Consider the following 20,021-nt stretch of genomic DNA (forward strand, 5'->3'; position numbering starts at 1 on the left):
TTCGGAGATACCTGTAGTGCACCTTTATAGTCACCCAGTTACGTTGTGACGTTTGGTACACTCAAAGCACTCTTACGGTATCCGGGAGTTACACGATCTCATGGTCTAAGGAAGAGATACTTGACATTAAAAAAAGCTCTAGCAAAACGAACTACACGATCTTGTGCTATGCTTAGGATTGGGTCTTGTCCATCACATCATTCTCCTAATGATGTTATCCCGTTGTCAATGACATCTAATGTCCATAGTCAGGAAACCATGACTATCTGTTGACCAACGAGCTAGTCAACTAGAGGCTAACTAGGGACATGTGATGGTCTATGTATTCACACGTGTATTACGATTTCCGGATAATACAGTTATAGCATGAATAAAATACAATTATCATGAACAAGGAAATATAATAATAACCCTTTTATTATTGCCTCTAGGGCATATTTCCAACACAATATAAAAGGGTTATTATTATATTTCCTTGTTCATGATAATTGTCTTTTATTCATGCTATAACTGTATTATCCGGAAATCGTAATACACGTGTGAATACATAGACCATAACATGTCCCTAGTGAGCCTCTAGTTGACTAGCTCGTTGGTCAACAGATAGTCATGGTTTCCTGACTATGGACATTAGATGTCATTGACAACGGGATCACATCATTAGGAGAATGATGTGATGGACAAGACCCAATCCTAAGCATAGCACAAGATCGTGTAGTTCGTGTTGCTAGAGCCTTTTTTAATGTCAAGTATCTCTTCCTTAGACCATGAGATCGTGTAACTCCTGGATACCGTAAGAGTGCTTTGGGTGTACCAAACGTCACAACGTAACTGGGTGACTATAAAGGTGCACTACAGGTATCTCCGAAAGTGTCTGTTGGGTTGACACGGATCGAGACTGGGATTTGTCACTCCGTATGACGGAGAGGTATCTCTGGGCCCACTCGGTAATGCATCATCATAATGAGCTCAAAGTGACCAAGTGTTTGGTCACGGGATCATGCATTACGGTACGAGTAAAGTGACTTGCCGGTAACGAGACTGGACGAGGTATTGGGATACCGACGATCGAGTCTCGGGCAAGTAACATACCGTCTGACAAAGGGAATAGTATACAGGGTTCATTGAATCCTCGACATCGTGGTTCATCCGATGACATCATCGAGGAGCATGTGGGAGCCAACATGGGTATCCAGATCCCGCTGTTGGTTATTGACCGGAGAGCCGTCTCGGTCATGTCTGCATGTCTCCCGAACCCGTAGGGTCTACACACTTAAGGTTCGGTGACACTAGGGTTATAAGGAAGACTTGTATGTGATTACCGAATGTTGTTCGGAGTCCCGGATGAGATCCAGGACGTCACGAGGAGTTCCGGAAGGGTCCGGAGGTAAAGATTTATATATGGGAAGTTGTCATGCGGACACCGGAAAGTTTCGGGGGCATATCGGTATTGTACTGGGGCCACCGGAGGGGTTCCGGGGGTCCACCGGGAGGGGCCACCCCTCTTGGTGGGCCACATGGTCCGCGCGGGGCAGGGCACCAGCCCCTGGAGGGCTGGGCGTGCCCCCCCTTGGGCCCATGCGCCTAGGGTTGGGGGGGGACCCTAGTGGGGGCGCACCCCCCTTGCTTGGGGGGCAGGCCCCCTCCCTGGCAGCCGCCCCGCCCTCTAATCTCATCTAGAGGGGGCCGGACCCCTTCCCCCTTCCCCTATAAATAGAGGGGCGAGGGGAGGGCTGAACACCTGATCCAAGGCGCAGCCCCTCCCCTCCCCAACACCTCTCCTCCTCTGTTGTGCGCTTGGCGAAGCCCTGTCGGAGTACTGCCTCTCCACCATCATCACGCCGTCGTGCTGCTGCTGGAGCTTTCTTCCTCAACCTCTGTTGGAAATATGCCCTAGAGGCAATAATAAAAGTATTATTATTATATTTCCATGTTCATGATAATTGTCTTTTATTCATGCTATAACTGTATTATCCAGAAATCGTAATACACGTGTGAATACATAGACGACAATATGTCCCTAGTGAGCCTCTAGTTGACTAGCTCGTTGTGATCAACAGATAGTCATGGTTTCCTGGCTATGGACATTGGATGTCGTTGATAACGGGATCACATCATTAGGAGAATGATGTGATGGACAAGACCCAATCCTGAGCATAGCACAAAGATCGTGTAGTTCGTTTGCTAGAGCTTTGCCAATGTCAAGTATCTCTTCCTTTGACCATGAGAGCGTGTAACTCCTGGATACCGTAGGAGTGCTTTGGGTGTATCAAACGTCACAACGTAACTGGGTGACTATAAAGGTGCACTACAGGTATCTCCGAAAGTATCTATTGTTTTATGCGGATCGAGACTGGGATTTGTCACTCCATGTAAACGGAGAGGTATCTCTGGGCCCACTCAGTAGGACATCATCATATGCGCAATGTGACCAAGGAGTTGATCACGGGATGATGTGTTACGGAACGAGTAAAGTGACTTGCCGGTAACGAGATTGAACAAGGTATTGGATACCGACGATCGAATCTCGGGCAAGTAACATACCGATAGACAAAGGGAATTGAATACGGGATTGATTAAGTCCTTGACATCGTGGTTCATCCGATGAGATCATCGTGGAACATGTGGGAGCCATCATGGGTATCCAGATCCCGCTGTTGGTTATTGACCGAAGAACGTCTCGGTCATGTCTACATGTCTCCCGAACCCGTAGGGTCTACACACTTAAGGTTCGATGACGCTAGGGTTATAAAGGAAGCTTGTATGTGGTTACCGAATGTTGTTCGGAGTCCCGGATGAGATCCCGGACGTCACGAGGAGTTCCGGAATGGTCCAGAGGTAAAGATTTATATATGGGAAGTCCTATTTTGGCCACCGGAAAATGTTCGGGATTTTTCGGTATTGTACCGGGAAGGTTCTAGAAGGTTCCGGAGTGGGGCCCACCTGCATGGGGGGACCCACATGAACGTGGGTAGTGGGGGAAAGGCCCCACACCCCTGGTCAAGGCGCAACAAGATCCCCCCTTAGAAGGAATAAGATCATATCCCGAAGGGATAAGATCAAGATCCCTAAAAAGGGGGGATAACAATCGGTGGGGAAGGAAATGATGGGATTTCTTTCCTCCCACCTTGGCCAACGCCCCAATGGACTTGGAGGGCAAGAAACCAGCCCCCTCCACCCCTATATATAGTGGGGAGGCGCATGGGAGCTTCACCCTTGCCCCTGGCGCAGCCCTTCCCCTCTCCCAAGTCCTCCTCCTCTCCCGCGGTGCTTGGCGAAGCCCTGCGGGATTGCCACGCTCCTCCACCACCACCACGCTGTTGTGGTGCTGTTGGATGGAGTCTTCCTCAACCTCTCCCTCTCTCCTTGCTGGATCAAGGCGTGGGAGACGTCATCGGGCTGTACGTGTGTTGAACGCGGAGGTGCCGTGCATTCGGCACTTGATCATCGGTGATTTGAATCACGACGAGAACGACTCCTTCAACCCCGTTCACTTGAACGCTTCCGCTTAGCGATCTACAAGGGTATGTAGATGCACTCTCCTTCCCCTCGTAGCTGGTTTCTCCATAGATAGATCTTGATGACACGTAGGAAAATTTTGAATTTCTGCTACGTTCCCCAATAGTGGTATCAGAGCCAGGTTTATTGCGTAGATTCTTTGCACGAGTAGAACACAAAGTAGTTGTGGGCGTTGATGTTGTTCAATATGCTTACCGTTACTAGTCCAATCTTGTTTCGACGGTATTGTGGGATGAAGCGGCCCAGACCGACCTTACACGTACTCTTATGTGAGACAGGTTCCACCGATTGACATGCACTTGGTGCATAAGGTGGCTAGCGGGTGCCAGTCTCTCCCACTTTAGTCGGAACGAATTCGATGAAAAGGGTCCTTATGAAGGGTAAATAGCAATTGGCATATCACGTTGTGGTCTCGCGTAGGTAAGAAACGTTCTTGCTAGAAACCCATAGCAGCCACGTAAAACATGCAACAACAATTAGAGGACGTCTAACTTGTTTTTGCAGGGTATGCTATGTGATGTGATATGGCCAGAAGAATGTGATGAATGATATGTGATGTATGAGATTGATCATGTTCTTGTAATAGGATTCACGACTTGCATGTCGATGAGTATGACAACCGGCAGGAGCCATAGGAGTTGTCTTTATTTATTGTATGACCTGCGTGTCATTGAAGAACGCCATGTAACTTACTTTACTTTATTGCTAAACGCGTTAGCCATAGTAGTAGAAGTAATAAGTTGGCGAGACGACTTCATGGAGACACGATGATGGAGATCATGGTGTCATGCCGGTGACGATGATGATCATGGAGCCCCGAAGATGGAGATCAATGGAGCTATATGATATTGGCCATATCATGTCACTACTATATAATTGCATGTGATGTTTATTATGTTTATGCATCTTGTTTACTTAGGACGACGGTAGTAAATAAGATGATCCCTTACAACAATTTCAAGAAGTGTTCTCCCCTAACTGTGCACCGTTGCTACAGTTCGTCGCTTCTAAGCACCACGTGATGATCGGGTGTGATGGATTCTTACGTTCACATACAACGGGTGTAAGACAGATTTACACAGCAATACACTTAGGGTTAACTTGACGAGCCTAGCATGTACAGACATGGCCTCGGAACATGGAGACCGAAAGGTCGAGCATGAGTCGTACAGTAGATACGATCAACATGAAGATGTTCACCGATGTTGGCTAGTCCGTCTCACGTGATGATCGGACACGGCCTAGTTGACTCGGATCGTGTAATCACTTAGATGACCAGAGCGATGTCTATCTGAGTGGGAGTTCATAAGATGAACTTAATTATCCTGAACATAGTCAAAAGACCTTTTGCAAATTACGTCGTAGCTCGCGCTTTAGTTCTACTGTTTTAGATATGTTCCTAGAGAAAATATAGTTGAAAGTTGATAGTAGCGATTATGCGAACAGTAGAAAGCTTATGTCCTTAATGCACTGCTCAGTGTGCTGAACCCCAAACGTCGTTTGTGGATGTTTCGAACATCGAACATACACGTTTTGATAACTACGTGATAGTTCAGTTAAATGGTTTAAGTAGAGGCACCAAAGACGTTTTCGAAACATCGCGGAACATATGAGATGTTTCGAGGGCTGAAATTGGGATTTCAGGCTCGTGCTCACGTCAAGAGGTATAAGACCTCCGACGATTCTCTTAGCCTGCAAACTAAGGGAGAAAATCTCAATCGTTGAGCTTGTGCTCAGATTGTCTGAGTGCAACAATCACTTGAATTGAGTGGGAGTTGATCTTCCAAATGAGATAGTGATGTTTCTCCAAAGTCATTGCCACCGAGCTGCTAGAGCTTCGTGATGAACTATAACATATCAGGGATAAATAAAATGATCCTTGAGGTATTCACGATGTTTGACACCGCGAAAGTAGAAATCAAGAAGGAGCATCAGTTGTTGATGGTTGGTGAAACCACTAGTTTCAAGAAGGGCAAGGGCAAGAAGGGATACTTCATGAAACGGCAAATCAGCTGCTGCTCCAGTGAAGAAACCCAAGGTTGAACCCAAACCCGAGACTAAGTGCTTCTGTAATAAGGGGAACAGTCACTAGAGCAGAATTACCCTAGATACTTGGTAGATGAGAAGGCTGGCAAGGTCGATAGAAGTATATTGGATATACATTATGTTAATGTGTACTTTACTAGTACTCCTAGTAGCACCAGGGTATAAGATACCGGTTCGGTTGCTAAGTGTTAGTAACTCGAAATAAAAGCTACGGCATAAACGGAGACTAGCTAAAGGTGAGCTGACGATATGTGTTGGAAGTGTTTCCAATGTTGATATGATCAAGCATCGCACGCTCCCTCTACCATCGAGATTTGGTGTTTGCGTTGAGCATAGACATGATTGGATTATGTCTATCGCAATACGGTTATTCATTTAAAGAGAATAATGGTTACTCTATTTATTTGAATAATACCTTCAATGGTCTTGCACCTAAAATGAATGGTTCATTGAAATCTCGATCGTAGTGATACACATGTTCATGCCAAAAGATAGTAATGATAGTACCACCTATTTGTGGCACTGCCACGTAAGTCATATCGGTATAAAATGCATGAAGAAGCTCCATGTTGATGGATCTTTGGACTCACTCATTTTTGAAAAGTTTGAGACATGCGAACCATGTCTATTGGTATATATGCATGAAGAAACTCCATGCAAATGGACCGTTTGAACTCACTTGATTTTGAATCACTTGAGATATGCAAATCATACCACATGGGCAAGATGACTGAAAAGCCTCGGTTTCAGTAAGATGGAACAAGATAGCAACTTGTTGGAAGTAACACATTTTGATGTGTGTAGTCCAATGAGTGCTGAGGCATGCAGTGAATATCATTATGTTCTTACTTCACAGATGATTCGAGTAGATGTTGAATATATTTACTTGATGAAACACAAGTCTGAATTATTGAATGGTTCAAGTAATTTCAGAGTAAAGTTGAAGATCATCGTGACAAGAGGATAAAATGTCTATGATAAGATCATAGAGATGAGTATCTGAGTTACGAGTTTTGGCACACAATTAAGACATTGTGGAAATTGTTTCGCAATTAATACCGCCTGGAACACCATAGTGTGATGGTGTGTCCGAACATCATAACTGCACCCTATTGGATATGATGCATACCATGATGTCTCTTATCGAATTACCACTATCGTTCATGGGTTAGGCATTAGAGACAACCACATTCACTTTAAATAGGGCACCACGTAATTCCGTTGAGATGACACCGTATGAATTATGGTTTAGAGAAACCTAAGTTGTCGTTTCTTAAAAGTTTGGGGCTACGACGCTTATGTGAAAAAGTTTCAGGCTGATAAGCTAGAACCCAAAGCGGATAAATGCATCTTCATAGGACACCCAAAACAGTTGGGTATACCTCCTGTCTCAGATCCAAAAGCAATAAAGGATTGTTTCTTGAATCAGGTCCTTTCTCGAGGAAAGGTTTCTCTCGAAAGAATTGAGTGGGAGGATGGTGGAGACTTGATGAGGTTATTGAACCATCACTTCAACCAGTGTGTAGCAGGGCACAGGAAGTTGTTCCCGTGGCACCTACACCAATTGAAGTGGAAGCTTATGATAGTGATCATGAAACTTCAGATCAAGTCACTCCCAAACCTCGTAGGATGACAAGGATGCGTACTACTTGAGAGTGGTACGTAATCCTGTCTTGGAAGTCATGTTGCTGGACAACAATGAACCTACGAGCTATGGAGAAGCGATGGTGGGCCCGGATTCCGATAAATGGCTCGAGGCCATAAAATCCGAGAACGGATCCATGACTTTGGAAGAAATACTTGATGGTCGTAAGGCCATTGGGTACGGATGGATTTTAAAAGGAAGACAGACAATGATGGTAAGAATTACCATTAAGAAAGCTCGACTTGTCGTTAAGATATTTTCCGACAAGTTCAAGGAGTTGATTACGGTGAGGTTTTCTCACTCGTAGCGATGCTAAGAGTCTGTTGGAATTGGATTAGCAGTTACTGCATGATTGATGAAATCTTGCAGATAGGATGTCAAAACATTGTTTCCTCGACGTTATACTTGAGGAAAGGTTGTATGTGATACAACCGGAAGGTTTTGTCAATCCCAAAAGATGCTAATAAGTATGCAAAGCTCCAGCAATCCTTCTAAGGACTGGAGTGAGCATCTCGGAGTTGGAATGTATGCTTTGATGATGATCAAAGATTTTGGGTTTGTACAAAGTTTATGAGAAACTTGTATTTCCAAAGAAGTGAGTGGGAGCACTATAGAATTTCTGATGAGTGTATGTTGTTGACATATTGATGATCAGAAATGATGTAGAATATCTGGAAAGCATATAGGGTTATTTTGAAAGTGTTTTTCAATGGAAAGCCTGGATTAAGCTACTTGAACATTGAGCATCAAGATCTATAAGGATAGATCAAAATGCTTAATAATACTTTCAAATGAGCACATACCTTGACATGATCTTGAAGGTGTTCAAGATGGATCAGTCAAAGAAGAAGTTCTTGCCTGAGTTGTAAGGTACGAAGTTAAGACTTAAAGCTCGACCTCGGCAGAATAGAGAGAAAGGACGAAGGTCGTCCCCTATGCTTAAGACATAGGCTCTACAGTATGCCATGCTGAGTACCGCACCTGAAGTGTGCCTTGCCATGAGTCAGTCAAGGGGTACAAGAGTGATCCATGAATGGATCATAGGACAGCGGTCAAAGTTATCCTTAGTAACTAGTGGACTAAGGAATTTTCTCGGTTATGGAGGTGATAAAGAGTTCGACGTAAAGAGTTACGACGATGCAAGCTTAACACCTATCCGGATAGCTCTGAGTAGAGATACCGGATACGTATAATGGAGCAACAATTTAGAATAGCTCCAAGTAGAACAGTTATTTGGAATAGCTCCAAATAGAGCGTGGTAGCTGCATCTAGGAGATGACATAGAGATTTGTAAAGCACACACGGATCTGAAACGTTCAGACCCGTTGACTAAAACCTCTCTCACAAGCAACATGATCAAACATAAAACTCATTGAGTGTTAATCACATAGTGATGTGAACTAGACTACTGACTCTAGTAAACTCTTGGGTATTAGTCACATGGCGATGTGACCTATGAGTGTTAATCACATGGCGATGTGAACTGGATTATTGACTCTAGTGCAAGTGGGAGACTGTTGGAAATATGCCCTAGAGGCAATAATAAAAGTATTATTATTATATTTCCTTGTTCATGATAATTGTCTTTTATTCATGCTATAACTGTATTATCCGGAAATCGTAATACACGTGTGAATACATAGACCACAATATGTCCCTAGTGAGCCTCTAGTTGACTAGCTCGTTGTGATCAACAGATAGTCATGGTTTCCTGGCTATGGACATTGGATGTCGTTGATAACGGGATCACATCATTAGGAGAATGATGTGATGGACAAGACCCAATCCTGAGCATAGCACAAAGATCGTGTAGTTCGTTTGCTAGAGCTTTGCCAATGTCAAGTATCTCTTCCTTTGACCATGAGAGCGTGTAACTCCTGGATACCGTAGGAGTGCTTTGGGTGTATCAAACGTCACAACGTAACTGGGTGACTATAAAGGTGCACTACAGGTATCTCCGAAAGTATCTATTGTTTTATGCGGATCGAGACTGGGATTTGTCACTCCGTGTAAACGGAGAGGTATCTCTGGGCCCACTCGGTAGGACATCATCATATGCGCAATGTGACCAAGGAGTTGATCACGGGATGATGTGTTACGGAACGAGTAAAGTGACTTGCCGGTAACGAGATTGAACAAGGTATTGGATACCGACGATCGAATCTCGGGCAAGTAACATACCGATAGACAAAGGGAATTGAATACGGGATTGATTAAGTCCTTGACATCGTGGTTCATCCGATGAGATCATCGTGGAACATGTGGGAGCCATCATGGGTATCCAGATCCCGCTGTTGGTTATTGACCGGAGAACGTCTCGGTCATGTCTACATGTCTCCCGAACCCGTAGGGTCTACACACTTAAGGTTCGATGACGCTAGGGTTATAAAGGAAGCTTGTATGTGGTTACCGAATGTTGTTCGGAGTCCCGGATGAGATCCCGGACGTCACGAGGAGTTCCGGAATGGTCCGGAGGTAAAGATTTATATATGGGAAGTCCTATTTTGGCCACCGGAAAATGTTCGGGATTTTTCGGTATTGTACCGGGAAGGTTCTAGAAGGTTCCGGAGTGGGGCCCACCTGCATGGGGGGACCCACATGAACGTGGGTAGTGGGGGAAAGGCCCCACACCCCTGGTCAAGGCGCACCAAGATCCCCCTTAGAAGGAATAAGATCATATCCCGAAGGGATAAGATCAAGATCCCTAAAAAGGGGGGATAACAATCGGTGGGGAAGGAAATGATGGGATTTCTTTCCTCCCACCTTGGCCAACGCCCCAATGGACTTGGAGGGCAAGAAACCAGCCCCCTCCACCCCTATATATAGTGGGGAGGCGCATGGGAGCTTCACCCTTGCCCCTGGCGCAGCCCTTCCCCTCTCCCAAGTCCTCCTCCTCTCCCGCGGTGCTTGGCGAAGCCCTGCGGGATTGCCACGCTCCTCCACCACCACCACGCCGTTGTGCTGCTGTTGGATGGAGTCTTCCTCAACCTCTCCCTCTCTCCTTGCTGGATCAAGGCGTGGGAGACGTCATCGGGCTGTACGTGTGTTGAACACGGAGGTGCCGTGCGTTCGGCACTTGATCATCGGTGATTTGAATCACGACGAGAACGACTCCTTCAATCCCGTTCACTTGAATGCTTCCGCTTAGCGATCTACAAGGGTATGTAGATGCACTCTCCTTCCCCTCGTAGCTGGTTTCTCCATAGATAGATCTTGGTGACACATAGGAAAATTTTGAATTTCTGCTACGTTCCCCAACAACCTCTCCTTCCCCCTTGCTGGATCAAGGAGGAGACGTCATCCGTACCGTACGTGTGTTGAACGCGGAGGTGCTGTCCGTTCAGCACTTGGTCATCGGCGATCTAAATCACGGCGAGTACGACTCCATCATCACCATTCCCTCGAACGCTTCCGTGCGCAATCTACAAGTGGTATGTAGATGCAATCTCTCTCCCATGACTCGTTGCTTAGATGAACTCATAGATGGATCTTGGTGAAACCGTAGGAAAAAAATTTAATTTTCTGCAACGTTCCCCAACACCTTGTGCCTTTTGCAGAGAGAGCAGTACCGATTGCGGCCGAAAGCGACTCGCCGTCTGAGGCATTGGCGAGGCCCAAGTGGGACACTCCATTCAACCGGGCATTGAACATATTGAAACAACAACCGGTGGATACTCGACCGTCGTATGGACGCGTGCACGGTGTCGGAGACGGCGCCACGTGGAAGAAGTACTACCGTGAGACCACGGAGGAGAGAAAGGAAAGACGGAGGTTAACTGAAGAAAGTATCGACAAGAAGGTTGAGATTGCGGTTGACAAGAAATCATCTCAGACATTCGCAACAGCGGTAGCTGCCGCAAAACAGGCGATTGCAGATATATCTACTTCCTTGGTGACGGGCGTTTACACTTGGACAAGGCAAAATCCAGAAAAAAATGCAGAGGACTTTCCCCTTGCTGACTTCTTGGGAGCACCTGCTCCCGCACCGGCTCCCGTACCTGCTCCCGCACCTGCTCCCGCACCGGCTCCCGTACCTGCTCCCGCACCGGCTCACGCACCGGCTCCCGCACCGGACGTGCTCGGTGGTGCCTCCTCTTTGGTTGAGCTCGACGCCCTCACGGTATCTGTCACACCGGCCCCCTTCAATATAAATGTATAATCTCCCATTTTCGTTGCCTTTCGGATGTCTCACGTCGCAGACTTTTCTTTGTAGTCCGACGAAACCCCGTGCACCATATTGTACACCATCGGCGAACAGAAGGTGGATGTGGGGAAGGGGACGATAATGGAGCCGAAGGAACCATTGTTCCACAGCCGGTCGATCCCCCCGAACGTCTTCAAGGTTTCCGTGGCCAGTGTCAAACCGGGCCACGAGAATTTGCCTCCTCTAATACTAGTGGGGGATGACGACGAGACCCCGCGGTGGCTTGGTGATTGTTGCAATGGGTGGGTCCTGTTGTGGCCAAAGAGTCTGCTTCGTCTGGAGGTGGCCGGGAGCACACCCACAAGCACGCAGCCTCAGCAAGGTATGAACATCAACACCCCACCTACCCAATTAGCGTCGGGTGTCGGGTTGGGTGATAGCGGATGGGGTAAGCAGGTGGCTCCATTAGTCGCTGATGACGTCGCCATGGATGAGGATGAGGATGACGATGGCGCTGAACAGTATGTCTATACTAGCGCCTCCTCAGGGTTTGAGCGTCATGAGTCGGTGCCTGAATTACCGTCTCAACGTATTATTGACGACCATCCGGTGGTAAAGAAGTCTAGGAAGAGAGCGAGGAAAGGCAAAAAAGCTGATTCTATGATCCAGCCGCCTCAGCAGCCTCGGCTTCAGGACCGTGTAGATATCCCCGATGTGGATAAATGGCATATACCCGGTTGACCAATCCTACCTGAAACAGCACTACGGGCCAGATTCGGCGATCTAAGGAGACTTCATGACGATGTGCTGCGGGTAGAGAAAGGCCTCATTGCCTCGAAAGATCCAGGATACCCACTCTACGTGGTTAACGTTCCGCGGCAAATGTCGTACGTCGACGGCTTCCCCGCGGATAAGTTCTTCCTCCAATTCGATTACATATTCGACATGTTTCACGTGAAGAAGCTGGATTTTACGTTTGTCCGCCTTTATGCCTTGCACATGAACTACATCATTGGGGTTGAGCAGATACGTTTTATCTGTGTCGCTGACCCGTAGTACATGCACGAGGGCTTCTTGGGAGTCTGTGCAGAGCATTGTGAATACGCGAGGGATTACATCGTCAGTTTCATGCTCGCCAATAAGGACAAGGAGGCGATTCTCGTGCCTTATCATCCCGTGTAAGTCATCCGCGCTGCTATCCTTCCTTCGATTTCAATAATTCATTTGCACGGTGGAGGCTAATTAATTTGAGGTGTACTTATTTTGCGCAGCGGCGGGCGCGCCGTCCTCATCATCCTCTACCCCCGATTCTCCCACGCTCTTTACTTGGACTCGTCGAAGAACATTCACAAAAATGATTACACCCACATCAAAGATGTTCTCGACAGTGCTATGTTTTACTACCAAGCAAGGGGTGGAGAGGTTAGGGACAAGAAGAGAAGGGGCGGCAGGGCCGCCTTCAGCCATAAGACCGACTTCTGCTGCATCCAGCAACCGAACGATTCTCGTAATGATGGATTCTATGTCCTACACCACATGCTGGAGTACAGACAGGATCACCAGAACCTTCACATGGCACCTACATCTGGCGATGCCCATATTCTGCAACGGGCAAAGGACATAGGAGATATCGAGGATCATCGACTTCGAGCTGAGTTCTATAACATCCAGCGCGAACTTGCCCAAATCATCATGAATGAGGTCGTCGAAAAAATAGGGATGTTCCATGCAGAAGGACAAATGTCGCGAGTAGACGTCCGAACATGGATAGCCTCTCAGCGTCTCGACATGAAGCCTTTCACTAAGCTCGATGACTATCTCCCTGACATGGATGGATGGCACGACATGATGGAGTGATTGTCGATATATGACAATGTGTCCGTTTAGTCCATACTTTCTTTTATGAAAAAACTTTGAGTTATGCACGGTGAAACTTTATTTGTGATGTAATTAAACCGTCCTCCTCCTCGACTAGCGAAAATCACTCTAGTTAGGTCATTTTGGGTATTGATGAACTTTGTTATTTATCCTTATGATATGTTGTTTCTATTTTTGCCAAGTCTGTCTCTTTCTGTTGCTCAACTATATATGTTGCATATCATTGACTCATGTGATGATGCAGGTGCATAGATCATAGATAGTGAAGAAGTGCTACGCCAGGAGTATATATACGACAAGTGGCCGGAGTATCAGGCCCAGGTGTACCGGTTTTCGGTTTCCGAGCAACACACAGTACTTAGTTTAGGTTCACGCTAATGTGAGAGAGGGATATGAACTCATGTACTCAAAGTGATAGCTATTCTCGCGTATATCATTGTTTAGATGGATGACGATGTATTTGCAAGTAATCGAGCCTTGTATCGCTATTTTCGAGATTGATGACAAGAGACCACTTTGTGTTGGATGATGATTATGATGATGACATGATTTGATGAGACTAATTGTATGTATATGGTATGATTACATTTGTATGTGGATGATATGCTAAAGATTATTGTATAAAGCCTATTCAAATACAAAACAAATAAAAAACAAATATGGAGGAAAAATCCTAATAAAACTAGTAGTAGCGAGGGGGGAAATTTAGCAGTAGCGCCGACTTACCAGTAGCGCTTCCTGCTAAACAGCGCTGCAGATAATATCAGTAGCGCCCTTTTCCAAAGAGCGCTACAGCTATTCATCAGTAGTAGTTGCGTGGGTCAACAGGCGCTACTGCTATACGTTAGCTATAGCGCCTTATTAGTAGCGCTGGTACCCGCGCTACTGAGAGGGCCAAAACCCGCGCTGCTGCTAGGCTTTTCCCTAGTAGTGTCAGATTCATCTATTCAACCAACACAAAGTACTTCAAAGAGTGCCCCAAAGTTTCTACCAAAGAGTCAAGACAGAAACGTGTGCCAACCCCTATGCATAAGTTCACAAGGTCACTGAACCCACAAGTTGATCACTAAAACGTACATCAAGTAGATCACGTGATATCCCATTGTCACCACAGGTAATTGAAAGTGCAACTATTTCTTGGTGGTTTTGGTAATTCCTAACAACATATAGCTCATTGAGCTAACATTATTCCAAGATAAATATTTCAGGAAAAGCTCAATGAATGGCATGGCATGGATGAGAAAAGTGGACCCCTCAAATTACTAAGGATAAAAGGATTGGCTCAAGCTCAAAGCTCAAGACTCTACATTTTATATTTTAGTGATCCAAGATCACATTGAGTCTATAGGAAAAGCCAATACTATCAAGGAGGGATGAGGTGTTGCTTAATGAGGTTCTTGCTTCATAGTGCTTAGTGATATGCTCCAAAATCCTCAAATACTTTCCCACATCCACATATGACCTAAACCAAAAGTCAAACTCAGCCCCACCGATTCTTTCTATCTGGCGCCACCGAGTTCAGATGTCATAGCCACTGCCACAAACCCTAGGCAAATCGGTCTCACCGATAGGGATCTCGGTCTCACCGAGATGGGATTGTAATCTCTCTGTTTCCCTTCGTAACGTTTCGGTACCACCGAGATGAGCGATCGGTCCCACCGAGATTGCAATGTAAACTCCCTGTTTCCTTTTCGTAACATTTGGTCCCACCGAAATGAGCGAACCGGTCCCACCGAGTTTACCTGACCAACTCTCTGGTTAGCTTATTACCAAAATCGGTCCCACCGAGTTTGTGTAATCGGTCTCACTGAGATTACGTTATGCCCTAACCCTAACCATATCGGTCCTACCGAGTTGCATGTCGGTCCCACCGAAAATCCTAACGGTCACTAGATTTGCTGAATCGGTCTGACCGAGTTTATCAATTCGGTCCCACCGAGTTTGGCAAGTTGTGTGTAATGGTTAGATTTTGTGTGGAGGCTATATATACCCCTCCACCTCCTCTTCATTCGTGGAGAGAGCCATCAGAACGAACCTACACTTCCAACTTGCATTTTCTGAGAGAGAACCACCTACACTTGTGTTGAGGCCAAGATATTCCATTCCTACCATATGAATCTTGATCTCTAGCCTTCCCCAAGTTGCTTTCCACTCAAATCTTCTTTCCACCAAATCCAAATCCTGTGAGAGAGAGTTGAGTGTTGGGGAGACTATCATTTGAAGCACAAGAGCAAGGAGTTCATCATCAACACACCATTTGTTACTTCTTGGAGAGTGGTGTCTCCTAGATTGGCTAGGTGTCACTTGGGAGCCTCCGACAAGATTGTGGAGTTGAACCAAGGAGTTTGTAAGGGCAAGGAGATCGCCTACTTCATTAAGATCTACCGCTAGTGAGGCAAGTCCTTCGTGGGCGACAACCATGGTGGGATAGACAAGGTTGCTTCTTCGTGGACCCTTCGTGGGTGGAGCCCTCCGTGGACTCGCGCAACCGTTACCCTTCGTGGGTTGAAGTCTCCATCAACGTGGATGTACGATAGCACCACCTATCGGAACCACGACAAAAACATCCGTGTCTCCAATTGCGTTTGAATTCTCCAAACCCTTCCCTTTACATTCTTGCAAGTTGCATGCTTTACTTTCCGCTGCTCATATACTCTTTGCATGCTTGCTTGAATTGTGTTGAGATTGCTTGACTTGTGCTAAGATAGCTAAAATCTGCCAAAGACTAAAATTGGGAAAAGGATAAGTTTTTATTTGGTCAAGTAGTCTAATCACCCCCCTCTAGACATACTTTCGATCCTACAAGTGGTATCATAGCTTTGGTCTCCATTTGCTTTGATTTCCATAGCTTTTTGTGGTCATAGCCTTGGTTTCACAACCTAGGAGAGTATGGCGTCTAGCGAGGGAAATTATCACCGTAGAGGTCCTTACTTTGATGGTACTAATTTTGCTAGTTGGAAGCATAAGATGAAAATGCATATTCTTGGACATAACCCCGCCGTTTGGGCTATTATGTGTATTGGCTTACAAGGTGAATTCTTTGATGGGAGAGAACTGAACCATGAAGCTAGCGCGGAAGAGTTGAAGATGCTGCAATACAACACTCAAGCTTGTGATATCCTCTTCAACGGATTGTGCCCCAAAGAATTCAACAAAATCAGCCGTCTTGAGATGCAAAGGAAATTTGGGATACTTTGATTGATATGCATGAAGGTACTGACTCCGTCAAGGAATCCAAGTTGGACGTGCTTCAAAGTCAACTTGACAAGTTCAAAATGAAGGATGGTGAAGGTGTCGCTGAAATGTACTCTAGGCTTGCTCTTATCACAAATGAGATTGCCGGCTTAGGAAGTGAAGAGATGACCGACAAATTCATCATCAAGAAGACCCTAAGAGCGGAAAATATGATACCGTGTGCACATTGATCCAAATGATGCCCAATTACAAAGATCTCAACCCAACGGAAGTCATTGGAAGAATTGTTGCTCATGAGATGTCACTCAAGGATAAGGAGGAACTTCACAACAAGTCAAGTGGTGCTTACAAAGCCTCATGTGAAGCCCCCACATCATCAAGTGAGAAACAAACCTTCAATGAAGAATTGAGCTTAATGGTGAAGAACTTCAACAAGTTCTACAAGAGTAGAAGCAAAGAGAAAAGCTCCAAGTCAAGGTCCTACAATGACAAAAGATCTTCTAGTCGAGAGCGTAATTGCTACAATTGTGGAAGACCCAGACACTATTCCAATGAGTGTATGACACCCTACAAAAGAAGATAAGAAACACCTAAGAGGAGAAGTAGAAGAGAAGAATCACCACCAAGAGAGAGGAGGAGTAGAGATGATCGTTATGAACGAAGAACATCCCGGAGAAGCAAGGATTCGGAAAGGAAGGACAAGTCATCAAGGAGCTACACAAAACGAAGACATCAAGCTCATGTTGGTGAATGGGTATCCGGCTCCGACTCCGACAATCACTCCGAGAGAAGCTATCACTCCGACTCCGAATATACTCAAGATGAAGGTGTTGCCGGTCTAGCACTTGTGTCAACCAACTCCTACGACATATTTGATTCACCAAATGAAGGACTTGGAAGATGCTTCATGGCTAAAGGCCCAAAGGTAACACACCCCGAGTATGTTGATTTCAATAGTGATGAAGATGACTTGTTAGGTGATGATGATTTACTTGTTGACAACTCTAGTGATGAATACTATGATGAAACGTCAATTAATCATGCTAATCAAGATAAAACGAATGACAATGATAAGGAGAAGATTGAGCTTCTAACTAAAGAACTAAACACTCTTAAGTTAGCTCATGAAACTATCTTAGAAGATCATAGAGAACTTTTAAGGACTCATGAGAAGTAACGCTTTGAAAAGCTCAACCTTGAGCAAGAGCATGAGTTCTTAAAGGCAATCAATGATGATCTTCGTAAGAAAAGTTCTTCTTACATTGCCAAGCGTTTACTCTTATCTACTTACATGCCTCAAGTCAAGTCTAGTAACAAGAACAAGAAATATTCTTCCTCTAGTAGTAACAATAATCATGCTAAATCCAATATTGTTTCTTCTAGTAGTTCTCTTGATTCCACTAATGATTCTCTTAGCCAAGTTACACTTGAGCAAGAAAATAGATTATTGGAGGTAATTATAGAGAAAGGTGTTTACAAGAGCCTTGCCGGGAGTAAGCAATTCGAGGAAATTGTACGCAAGCAAGGAAGGCACCGGAAGAACCAAGGTGTTGGTTTTGAACGAAAGTTCAATGCAAATGGAGTTGAGTGGGAAGAAGATCAATACCCCAAGACGAAGTTTGTTCCTCAACAAGAGAAGTATGATCCTACTTCCTTCAAAGGGACACAAGCCCAAGATGATCTTCCACCACAAGACCACAAGCAAAAAGGCAAGGACAAGCTTCAAGAGGAGATTGATGCATTTGAAGAAGCTCCTAAGGCCTTGGTCAAGTGGGTTCCCAAGACTACATCAAGCTCTACTTCATCAAGTACAACTACAACTCCAAGGATTCCCATCAACATGGTGTGGATCCCGAAGAAGAAGAACTAGAGAGTTCTTGAGGGTGACTCCGCCAACATATTTCACTCATATCATTTTGGCAATAACAAGTGCAATCAACTTCCACATCTTGCACTAGTTCAAGGAGTCACAAACCCTCTTGTTGGTAAGACAAGGGACAAGGTAACCTAATGCTCTCATAGACATCATCTTGTGTGTGCATCACTCTATGTCTATGGATATCCTTGTTTGTTCCTTGTGGGACTAACCCGTGTAGGTATTGAAAGTGCAACTCACTCCAAAGGATTGCTCCAAATGATCTACATCAACATTGAGCATCCACATCTTCAACACCTACATGAAGTCATCATCGACAAAACCCAAGGTTAGTTCATCCCTCTAAGGGGGGATCTCACATCTAGGGGGAGCTTTACTCTAAGAATTGAGTCAAAGCAACTCTAATGGTGTGAACACATCAATGCATTATGTAAAAGTGGTAACCCCACTTGAGCTTAAACGATGAGTATGACCTATGATCAAATGTTCTCATTTGACTCCTAAGTCAATATACTCATATATAGATGACCTAGTCATCGCCAATTGCTTGATAGATGCTTGCCACATATTTCATTTGCCATTTTATTGTGTGAGCATGTTGGTTGCATATTTTACTCATTCGAGGACATCCACTTGTTGTTTTGATTGATTGGTTTCTTTTTCTTTTGCCAAGTGGATGGACAATAATGCCTAAGAACCTTCTCTAGATATCTATGCTTTTCTTGTCTCAAACTCCATTCATGCTACATCACAAAATTTGATCAAGTCAAATTTGAACCACTCTGTGTGAGGAGCACTCGGAGTCCCCGATTCGTCATAGACTTAAACTTCCAAAACTTCTTTGTGCATTTCAGTCTGACCAATTCTTCCATTTCGGTCATACCGAGATCACTAAGTCGATCTAGGTTTTCAATCTCGATGCAACCGATTTGAACTTTTCGGTCACACCGAGTTGCTGTAACTGCTAGCAGTTATGCATCTCGGTGCCACTGAGTTCCTCCACTCGGTCACACCGACAGGGTCGGGCTATATATACCCACGGGCAAAACTTTGGAAATTTTCTCCGAACTCTTTCGCCCGCGCTCAGCCCGCTCTGCCTCCAGGGTCTCCGGATCGTCCTCCTCGTTGCCAGCTGCCTCCTGCCGCTGGTCTCCGCCACCATCAATGGGAATCATCCCCACCATTGCTGTCATAGCGAGTTCATCGCTGAACTAGGGTATTGACTCGATCACTGTGCTATCCCTATCTGATTCCTAGCACATTGTGTTCGCCATGAATCTTGCCACGATTGAAACTATCTTATCTAGTCAAAACACTCCGTAGATTAGAGATGAATTGAAAATTTAGGGTTAGGTTTCCGCCGAAACCATCTCGGACCAACCGAGTTGTAGAACTCGGTACCACCGATTAGGCTAAGGCCATTGCACATGTAATTCTCGGTCTGACCGAGAATTGCAAATCAGTGTGATCGAGTTCAGGACTTTGTGAAACCCTAGCAGTCTCGGTGCCACCAAACTATGACTCGGTCTGACCGAGTTCACTAGTTTAGGTTCCAAAAGCTGCTTCGGTATCACCCAGTTTACAAATTGGTAGATCCGAAATGCTTTCTGTGGAAAACTAAAACTAAGTTTTCGACTCATTCTTTTGCAAAAACCTCTGTATTTTGTGATGCTCATCCACTCTATCTCATCTATATCTATTCACAGGGTCTGCTGTCA

The sequence above is a fragment of the Triticum aestivum genome, chromosome 2B (assembly GCF_018294505.1).
Source record: "Triticum aestivum cultivar Chinese Spring chromosome 2B, IWGSC CS RefSeq v2.1, whole genome shotgun sequence".
In the NCBI taxonomy this organism is placed as follows: domain Eukaryota; kingdom Viridiplantae; phylum Streptophyta; class Magnoliopsida; order Poales; family Poaceae; genus Triticum; species Triticum aestivum.